Raw genomic sequence first — 10,611 nt, 5'->3', positions numbered from 1 at the left:
TCAACAAATCATGTTTAATAGCCAACAATTTCAATGTTTACAATCATGTTTATCATGAGTGTACGTGGACCTTTAGAATATCAAATACAATCAACAATCAAGTCTAAGAAGGTAGCACATAACAGCTAAAGCCCATATGCTTTGGCATTCTTGGATCACAGCCATATCTGAAAAGTACATCACTACCCCCATCAGGTAACACCGGTACTCATTCCAATGTCCATCACATCACGGGTACGAGACCCCCGTTACAAATAAAATAATAATTTTATTTTTTGTTGTTTGTTTTCGTGGTAAACAAATAAAATAATTTGTACGTTTTATGACAAAGTTGGTTATAGTGGGTTTTAATTTTATCCAATATAAAGATGACACTGTCACGACCCAACCTGAGGGCCATGACGGGTACTTAGATACCGAGCACCACGAGACATACATGCATTACATAATCATACCTTAGTGTGGGCCATGATAATAACTAAAAGATGTCCTAAGTTGCAAGGGACACAAGCCCAAAAGATCTATATACATAATTAAAATGAACAAAAATAACCATAGATCATCTATTTGTACACATCTATCTATGAGCCTCTACTGAGTGCATCACACAATAAGGACGGGAAAGGACCCCGCCATGCCCAAATGTAAACAAAAGAGTCATACCCAATTGAATTGCAACTCCAGAAGAAGTGGAGTCCTCATGTACAATGCTAAAATGGCAGCCTAAGGGTCTGAACCGTCTCCCTATCTACCTGCAGGTATGAACGCAGCGTCCACAAATAAAAGGACGTCAGTACGGACAAAATACTGAGTATATAAGGCATGAGAATAACATATAATAGACATAAGAAAACATAAGGTAATTATGCAACCTGTATGTCTGAACTGTCTCCGTGAGATAATGATATACATAAATATTATGCGTGCATGCATGTATGATTTCATACATATATGCATATGCGTATATAACACCTGTCAAGCCTCTGTGGGTATCCCTTCGTATTGTATCAGCCTCTGTGGCATCATCATTGTCATCGTATCATCATAAGACCAGTTGATCAGGTTGTAATGCATATATAATGCCGTCACCTTCCCTATACCCCATGCATATGTGTGTGTGTGTGTGTGTGTGTGTGTGTATATATATATATATATATATATATATATATATATATATATAATACATAATATACGCGGATATAGCTTTTGAGGGGTCACGGGTCTGTATATGCATATATTTATATAAATGCAATGCAATGCAAATTTTGTTTACCCTTAAAATAGATAACAATTGAATTTGTACGCGGTGCTGGATATGTGGTTTAATTTGACATGACGTTAAATTATACGACAAACAAAGAAGTAGAATGAAATATATAGATCTGACCGAGATGGGTGCTGATCAGCCTCGGTTATTAAGAATCGAGGTCAATCCATCGTGATCTGATATTGGCAATGAATAGCGATGAAAGAGTTAAAAAGATGAATCTTGATAATTATCTGTATGCTCAATACATAAGTGTGCATGTACCAGAAAAGAACCAACCAAAAAGTGGAGGGGGCATCCTCTTCATATAGTAGAGGAGCCCTAACCATAGTACAATTCTAAATAAGGCATCGAAATCCCCAAATAACTGATGGCGCGATCAGTGCCAAAATATCTGGCCGATGGCGAATATTTCAGTTTTCTCGTCATGGTGCCTAACCGCCTCTTCATCTCACTTCAACGCCTCATTCGATGTCCAGCTTGGATCCCTGGTCCTGGTAGGATAGGGCTCATACCGACCGAGCATAGCTTTCATATTGGGAAACCGAGGATATCTGTTGCCTCGATGGTACCCCTATACAGATAGTCCCTTATTTCCCAAGGTAAAATATTGACTATATGAAATAGATACAGATAAACCTATATGAGCTTTCCCTACCTGCCTAGGACAAGACATTCTTTCAAACTTTTTACACTCTGCCCGATGCTGGCTCTTCATTACTTCAGCCGCCAAATCTTTCTTGGGAAGCCGCCTCTTGTCAGTGTCCTTGATCCGCTAAAAAACCCTTTGGACTCTTCCCTATATAAAGCCCATGTACCTTTTCTTTGCCATGCAACTTCATTCTCTGAACCTAAACCCTATTTCTCCAAAAACCTTGCTGCGATTTCACACCAAGTTTATATCCTTCCCCGACTTTTGAACCTTCTTCCACTAGGACGTGATTCCCCTTTGCTTGACTTTATATATCTATCACGGTTATGGCTTCTCTTCCATTGCTAACTCAAAGTGGAGACCAGTCTTCGTCCCCTCCCCATTCTCCGCCTCCATTGCCAACGAGGGCCATCGGTCATGATGAGGAGTTAGAGTTCCTCGCTGCGGATATTCTTCCATAAGGATTCAAATATGCGAATGATTCCAAAATCTCTTATCATCTTGATTTGGTGGAAGAATTTGAATCCTGTATCGATAATGTTACCATTCCCGTAGTCTGGGAGGACTGCAACTTTGGCACTGATGTCGATGTTTGCCCTGTTGAGAACGGGGAAAATATGAATCACCATGTCGTTGGTTACTCATTGGTCTACCCCTATCCTTTTTCCCTCGGATTCCTTCTCCCGGTGCCTCGAGTAATCGAGAACTTCTGCCACCTGTATCTAGTGTGAATCAGTCAGATCGCTTCACAGATTTGGAGACTTGTGTACTACATTGAGATGTTGGCTAATGTAGCCGGGATTCCCTTCACCCTTGATCACTTGCTACATACTTACATACCCCGAGTAATCCGAGATGGCATAGTTCACCTACTTCTTTGGGGAAATCGAAGTCTGATCGATCCCGAAGATGATTATGACTGGGGGTGGCTTCATCGGTTTGTGATGATACGTACAGCTCAACTTCATCACCCATCATCCACCGATTTTTTGGAAATATGGAATCTATCTTAAATCCGATTGAACCTGAGCTCATCATTACTATCTTTCAATAGATGGTCGCACTGTTAGGAGCTTCCCGTAACTTAGGTCGTTCTTGGAGGAGAATGGCACCCGAAGGGTGGAAAGGCAAAAGCCATGGTAATTCCTAATTCGATCGTTCAACTTTCATTTCTCCATGCCGTATTTTAACCCAATGTATTTGATTTTCAGGGCTACCGACAAGAAAACCCTCGAAAGGAAAAACCATTGATGAGGATGCTGTTCGGGGAAGAAAGACATCGGTGGCGGCGAGGACACCTAGTCGTCGAGTAACTGAGGGCACCTCGATTAGCTATTCGGGGATTGGCTCTCGGGTCCGAATGCGCCATATTATGGAGACCTGACGGGAAATGCCGCTTGGTGAACCTCCACCGATAATAGTTCCCGATAAGGAAGATTTGCTGGAACTGAGTATCCCCGGTCCGTCTGCTTCTGATGAAAAGCCTGGGGTCATCTAGATAGTGTCGTGTACCGTCGTAGCATCCCACAACATTGGCCGAAATTCTCAACCTTCGGCTTACTATGCCGGTTTAGGGTGTTATTATATTTTTCTTTTTCTCTTTTTTAGTTTACGGCCGTAGAATAGGGCCTTTTTATTTTTTTTGCTGGACCAATGTATCCGAGAAAGTCTGGGCCTTGTAAAGTGGAACAAATTTATTAGAATTTTGATTATCGGGTTTCACTGAGCGTATTCAACTTGCTTTTCTTGTTTGAACTTGTGTTCTTATTAATGCTTCTGAAATATCCGATTTATTGTTATCCCGATTTGTCGTACATAAAAAATCGAAATGTCTCGTTATCAACCGCTATGTTTGTCTACTCTTCACTTCGTATTCGACCTTTGTCGGTTTGGACCCGCATCCTTTATAGTCGGCTGGTATCCTTATCCGATCATAGTTATGTTAATGCCAATGCCCGATCTTGGCCGCATCGAAGTCCCAGCTGCGGGGCTTTCGATCCATAAAAGAGTTTCAATAACTTATCCGGGAACCGAAGCTAGTTGTGGCCTGGACCGTTTATGTACGCCTCGACGACCTGGAGGGATGGTCCGGTCCCTTCTCCTTTACACTTCCTATGGATGTATAAGATCAAAGTCTCATCCGTCGCGTTGCTCTGACATCAGCCACGCGTCAAGACCCGGTTGGATGAGAAGATGGTTACGGAATGCAAACCGTTTTGGCTCCACTCTATAAAAGTAGACCTTTTCCTTTCACTTTTTCACTTTTCAAATTTTCACCGAGAATTTTTTCTTTTTATCCTCGTGCACTTGAATACGCAAATCTTCATATCCATACAGTCATACCTTCATATCTTTATTTCTTGGTCTTCATCAAATCTTCAAACATCCATACCTTGTTATTCCACGAACAATGACCAAGTCTTCCAAAACTAAGGCCGGTGACACATACTCGGCTCCGAAACCGGAACCGGCATTGTCAGATTTTGTCCCGTCCGATTACATAATGGCCAAGGATTTCAAGGTCGAGAAACCTTCCCAGTAGGGGGATCGCGGTGCTGATATATCAGATTATCTATGCACAATTCCCCCGAATACGCTCGAGCGGGTTAACGAAGACTACGGTTGGAAATAAATGGAGGTGATTATTCCCGACCAAACTGAAGCCACAACGACCTATGTGGAGAGGTATCTGAGTGTTTATATCTACCCCTTCACATTTAGTCCACTTGACCCGGTGATTGTGGACTTTTACAAGAAGTACTAGATCCATCCCTCGTTTTGGAGGATCATGGTTCTCCTCCGTTATTTTACAATGAATATGGATGAACCTTTCATGGTTGGTCACCTCCTACAATTGTATAGTCCCCGAGTATTTCGCGGAGGCATGATTAAGCTCACAAAACGAGCAAAGAAAGCTCCCTTTTCTAGCATTAACGAAGATAGGGACCGAGGCTGGTAGGGAAGATTTGTCCGAGTCAGGACTGAGGATTTGATTCCTGCCGACAAGATGTCGTTCCCTGAGAAATGGAACCCAACTCGTAAGTGTCCTTCGTCCCAAATACCCCGGTTGATAACTAATATTTAATTTGTAATAATTCTTAATTTTGTTCATGTGCATGTAGCAATCTCTCGAACCCTCGGCGCAGTTGCTAATATGGATGGATGGATTGGGAACATTTGTTCTCAGCTCACTTATGCCGATTGCAACTGGTGTGTGCTATCCCGGTCCAGATGGGAGGTCGATAATCATGGTGAGTCCTTCATCATGGTGCCGTCCCGCCTCGTTATGCCATGACTAGTATGCTTATCCCGTCCTTTTTCCTTTTGCAGGTCTTTTAAAGGCCACCAAAATTCTGCGGCAGGATGATGAAGAAGCCTCGGTCGACGAACCGAACATCGAGGCTCCCGGCCAGGGATGTCCTTCTAAACACCCTAAAGGCCACTGTGGGAGATAAGGTCGAGAAGAAGAGAATGTGACCCTCTAAATCTTCACGCGCCCCTTCCGAGGTCAGCAAAAGATTGAGGCTTACAATCGAGGAGCCCTCTGCAGAAGATGCCCGAGACCGGTAAGTGTGGAAACCGTTGTGCCGATGATTGGGCTGCCCCAATATGTTGCTACCGAGCCTTTCTCATCGGATTCGAAGGTACCTTACATCCCGCCTTTATATGGCATAGGTTCGGGCCTTCTAATATAGGTTGTGGCTTCGGCTGAGACCATTATTTGCATACAGAACTCGCCACCTCAAACAACAGATATTTCATTCGACGACACTATAGACAAAGGCAAAATGGTCGAGGACCCTGTGGGACCAGAAGAGGCACCAGACTATCGGACTGAGAGAGGTGATGTCCCAGCCGTGGGCTTTTCGGGATTCGAACACTTGTCAATCCCCGTGGCCAGTCACTTTTATGTCAATTCAGGCCCTAGATTGGAGAAAACTTTCTCGGCCCCCAGCGTAGACTCGAGACGTAAAAGGCTAGTCTCGTTTAAGGTACCGGCCAACATGAACATGTTGTTGGGCCTAGTCGGAGTGGCCAGCTATATGTTCCCTCTAGCAATCGAAGAGGATCGAAAGAAAATGGAGGAGTTCAGCAAATCCTGCCTTTTCAACGAGGCACAACATGCTTTGAACCGAGTACATCTTGTTCCCTTTGTTTTTATGCTTAACTTTATTTTCTTGCCACATCCTAACAATGGCTTTTCTTCTTTTGCTAGGCCTCTGTGTTCCATCACGCAAGCTTCTACCAACCTAGAATGGGCGTGGACAATCTAAAGGTGGAGCTCAAGAAGAAGACTCAGGATGCGGATGCACTCAGGGATCTTTACGGGCAGAAACTGGAGTATATCTTGAGTCTTCCTGACCCCTCTATCCTTCAGTTTGATCTGGCAGCAGCCCGAAAAAGGCTGCTGAGGCCAAACAGGAGCATGACCGGTTAGCAGAGAAGGTAAGGGCTTTCGAAGTTCATAATAAGTCGTTAACAGCAGATGCTAAAGTAACTCCTTCTCAGGCCAGCGCTTATGTGACCCAGATTGACCAACTTCGGGCAGAACTGGACAAGATCAAACTTGAGCTCAGTGTCTTTAAAGAAAAGATGACTGGTGTTGTCACCGAGCGGGATGCTTCGGGTGATGTCGGAGCAAGCTGCCGAACTTCGGGCAAAACTGGCTTCGGCAGAGTCTGAGCGCCATGGCCTTGGCCGGGATATTGTCGATTTACGGGCCAAACATAACAAAGGCTTAGGCTAAATCTCGAGCTACTATAATATGATAGCTCGGTATAAAACCGATGTGACTGCTGTCGAGAAGGTTAGTGATGATCGGGCCGAATATACGCGGCGTTTATCCTGAAGTGAGACTCTTGAAGAGATTCAGGCCATCGATATGGATTTTCTGGTTTAATCGAGAAGGATAAAGGGCTTGAAGTAGAGGCGAAGGCCATATATGATCATTAGGAGTCAGATAGCGACCTCGAGTGTGATGCTGAGAGCTCGAGTGAAGATTAGGCTTTAGAGCCTTGTATTTCTTTTGGTCTTTTAGACTCAAGGCCATTTGTCAGTGCCTTTGTAAATCCTTGACTTATATATATAAGAAGATTTTTTCTCGGCTCATCTATCCTTTTTTATTGCTTTGAATTAAAATATTCATTGGCTCGGTATAATGTTTGTCCGATATGTTCCATTACCTTAGAATGTATCACTGCTTTAGCAAAAGTAAATTTAAAGTAACAGTGACTCGTTCTTGAGTGTGTGTGGTAAGGAAAAGGCCTTGTTTGCGAACTTAGACGTCTCTGAGTTGCACAACGTGGTCGTTTTTAGACCATAATATTCAGTTGTTTAGACCGTAGTCTTTAATTGTTTAGACCGTAGTCTTTTAGGTTGACGCATTTCTTATTTAGACCGTAGTCTTTGAGTTTACACATTTCATATATTTGGGGGTCTGGTTTGGTGACATGCAATATTAGGTATTTTAAGGAATTTCCTCATTTTTCTTGATGGAACCGGAAACAAATTTACAATAATTGTCTTGGCAAGAAAAAGCTAATCGGACATGATTCAATTGATCGTTTAGTCCTCTTACATTGAATCCTATCATTCGTGCCTTGGCTTTATGTAGTTATCGATTAACCCCGGGTATGATATTCCCTAGTATGTGAGTTCGAAGAGTGAGAGCTAGGTTGCGATTCACCTGATATGGGTAGTCTTCAGTCCCCGATTCTTGACCGATCTACCGAAAGTAGATGTAGGAAGCCTCCCTCTTCTCGTCCACTAGGTTCAAACTTGTAGACATTGCTTCTTGATTCGAGTCTTCTGTAGTATAGCGGAATCTTAGAGTCGGTTCACCGACTTTCATGGGTATTAATGCCTCGGTTCCATATACCAAGGAGAAAGAGGTTTCCCCGGTACTCGATCGCTCTGTCGTGCGGTAGGCCCATAGGACTTCTCGTAGAATCTCCTTCCACCTGTGTTTGGAACCGGTCAGTCTTTTCTTCAAGTTTTGTAGTATAATCTTGTTTGTCGATTTGGCTTGGCCATTGGCGCTCGGATGATACGGGGTAGACAAAATCATTTTGATCTTGTATTCCTCGAGGAATTTGCTAACTTTACTGCCAACAAACTACTTCCCGTTATCGCATGCAATTTCCGCGGGTATCCCGAATCGACGGATTATATGGTCGTATATGAAGTCTATGACCTCCTTTTTCCTGACTTTCTCGAGAGAAGAGGCACCAAGCTATCGGACTGAGAGAGGTGATGTCCCGGCCATGGGCTGTTCGGGATTCGAACACTTGTCAATCCCCGTGGCCAGTCACTTTTGTGTCAATTCAGGCCCTAGATTGGAGAAAACTTTCCCGGCCCCCAGCGTAGACTCGAGACGTAAAAGGCTAGTCTCGTTTAAGGTACCGGCCAACATGAACATGTTGTTGGGCCTGGTCGGAGTGGCCAGCTATATGTTCCCTCTAGCGATCGAAGAGGATCGAAAGAAAATGGAGGAGTTCAGCAAATCCTGCCTTTTCAACGAGTCCCAACATGCTTTGAACCGAGTACATCTTGTTCCCTTTGTTTTTATGCTTAACTTTATTTTCTTGCCACATCCTAACAATGGCTTTTCTTCTTTTGCTAGGCCTCTGTGTTCCATCACGCAAGCTTCTACCGACATAGGATGGGCATGGACAGTCTCAAGGTGGAGCTCAAGAAGAAGACTCAGGATGCGGATGCACTCAGGGATCTTTACGGGCAGAAACTGGAGTATATCTTGAGTCTTCCCGACCCCTCTATCCTTCAGTTTGATCTGGCAGCAGCCCGAAAAAGGCTGCTGAGGCCAAACAGGAGCATGACCGGTTAGCAGAGAAGGTAAGGGCTTTCGAAGTTCTTAATAAGTCGTTAACAGCCGATGCTAATGTAACTCCTTCTCAGGCCAGCGCTAATGTGACCCAGATTGACCAACTTCGGGCAGAACTGGACAAGATCAAACTTGAGCTCAGTGTCTTTAAAGAAAAGATGACTGGTGTTGTCACCGAGCGGGATGCTTCAGGTGATGTCGGAGCAAGTTGCCGAACTTCGGTCAAAACTGGCTTCGGCAGAGTCTGAGCGCGATGGCCTTGGCTGGGATATTGTCGATTTACGGGCCAAACATAACAAAGGCTTAGGCTAAATCTCGAGCTACTATAATATGATAGCTCGGTATAAAACCGATGTGACTGCTGTCGAGAAGGTTAGCGATGATCGGGCCGAATATACGCGGCGTTTATCCCGAAGTGAGACTCTTGAAGAGATTCAGGCCATCGAGATGGATTTTCTGATTTAATCGACAAGGATAAAGGGCTTGAAGTAGAGACGAAGGCCATATATGATCATGAGGAGTCAGATAGCGACCTCGAGTGTGATGCTGAGAGCTCGAGTGAAGATTAGGCTTTAGAGCCTTGTATTTCTTTTGGTCTTTTAGACTCAAGGCCATTTGTCAGTGCCTTTGTAAATCCTTGACTTATATATATAAGAAGATTTTTTCTCGGCTCATCTATCCTTTTTTATTGCTTTGAATTAAAATATTCATTGGCTCGGTATAATGTTTGTCCGATATGTTCCATTACCTTAGCATGTATCACTGCTTTAGCAAAAGTAAATTTAAAGTGACAGTGACTCGTTCTTGAGTGTGTGTGGTAAGGAAGAGGCCTTGTTTGCGAACTTAGACGTCTCTGAGTTGCACAACGTGGTCGTTTTTAGACCATAATCTTCAGTTGTTTAGACCGTAGTCTTTTAGGTCGACGCATTTCTTATTTATACCGTAGTCTTTGAGTTTACACATTTCATATATTTGGGGGTCTGGTTTGGTGACATGCAATATTAGGTATTTTAAGGAATTTCCTCATTTTTCTTGATGGAACCGGAAACAAATTTACAATAATTGTCGTGGCAAGAACAAGCTAATCGGACATGATTCAATTGATCGTTTAGTCCTCTTACATTGAATCCTATCGTTCGTGCCTTGGCTTTACGTAGTTATCGATTAACCCCGGGTATGATATTCCCTAGTATGTGAGTTCGAAGAGTGAGAGCTAGGGTACGATTCACCTGATATGGGTAGTCTTCAGTCCCCGATTCTTGACCGATCTACCGTAAGTAGATGTAGGCAGCCTCCCTCTTCTCGTCCACTAGGTTCAAACTAGTAGACATTGCTTCTTGATTCGAGTCTTCTGTAGTATAGCGGAATCTTAGACTCGGTTCACCGACTTTCATGGGTATTAATGCCTCGGTTCCATATACCAAGGAGAAAGGGGTTTCCCCGGTACTCGATCGCTCTGTCGTGCGGTAGGTCCATAGGACTTCTCGTAGAATCTCCTTCCACCTGTGTTTGGAACCGATCCGTCCTTTCTTCAAGTTTTGTAGTATAATCTTGTTTGTCGATTCGGCTTGGCCATTGGCGCTCGGATGATACGGGGTAGACAAAATCATTTTGATCTTGTATTCCTCGAGGAATTTGCTAACTTTACTGCCAACGAACTACTTCCCGTTATCGCATGCAATTTCCGCGGGTATCCCGAATCGACAGATTATATGGTCGTATATGAAGTCTATGACCTCCTTTTTCCTGAATTTCTCGAAAGCCTGTGCTTCAACCCATTTAGAAAAATAGTCAGTCATAAGTAAAATTAAATGCGCCTTACTCGGAGCCCATGGTAGGGGCCTACTATAC

Source organism: Lycium barbarum, chromosome 5, assembly GCF_019175385.1.
Source record: "Lycium barbarum isolate Lr01 chromosome 5, ASM1917538v2, whole genome shotgun sequence".
Taxonomy (NCBI): domain Eukaryota; kingdom Viridiplantae; phylum Streptophyta; class Magnoliopsida; order Solanales; family Solanaceae; genus Lycium; species Lycium barbarum.
The sequence above is the reverse complement of the archived record's forward strand: the minus strand, read 5'-3'. Positions refer to the sequence as shown.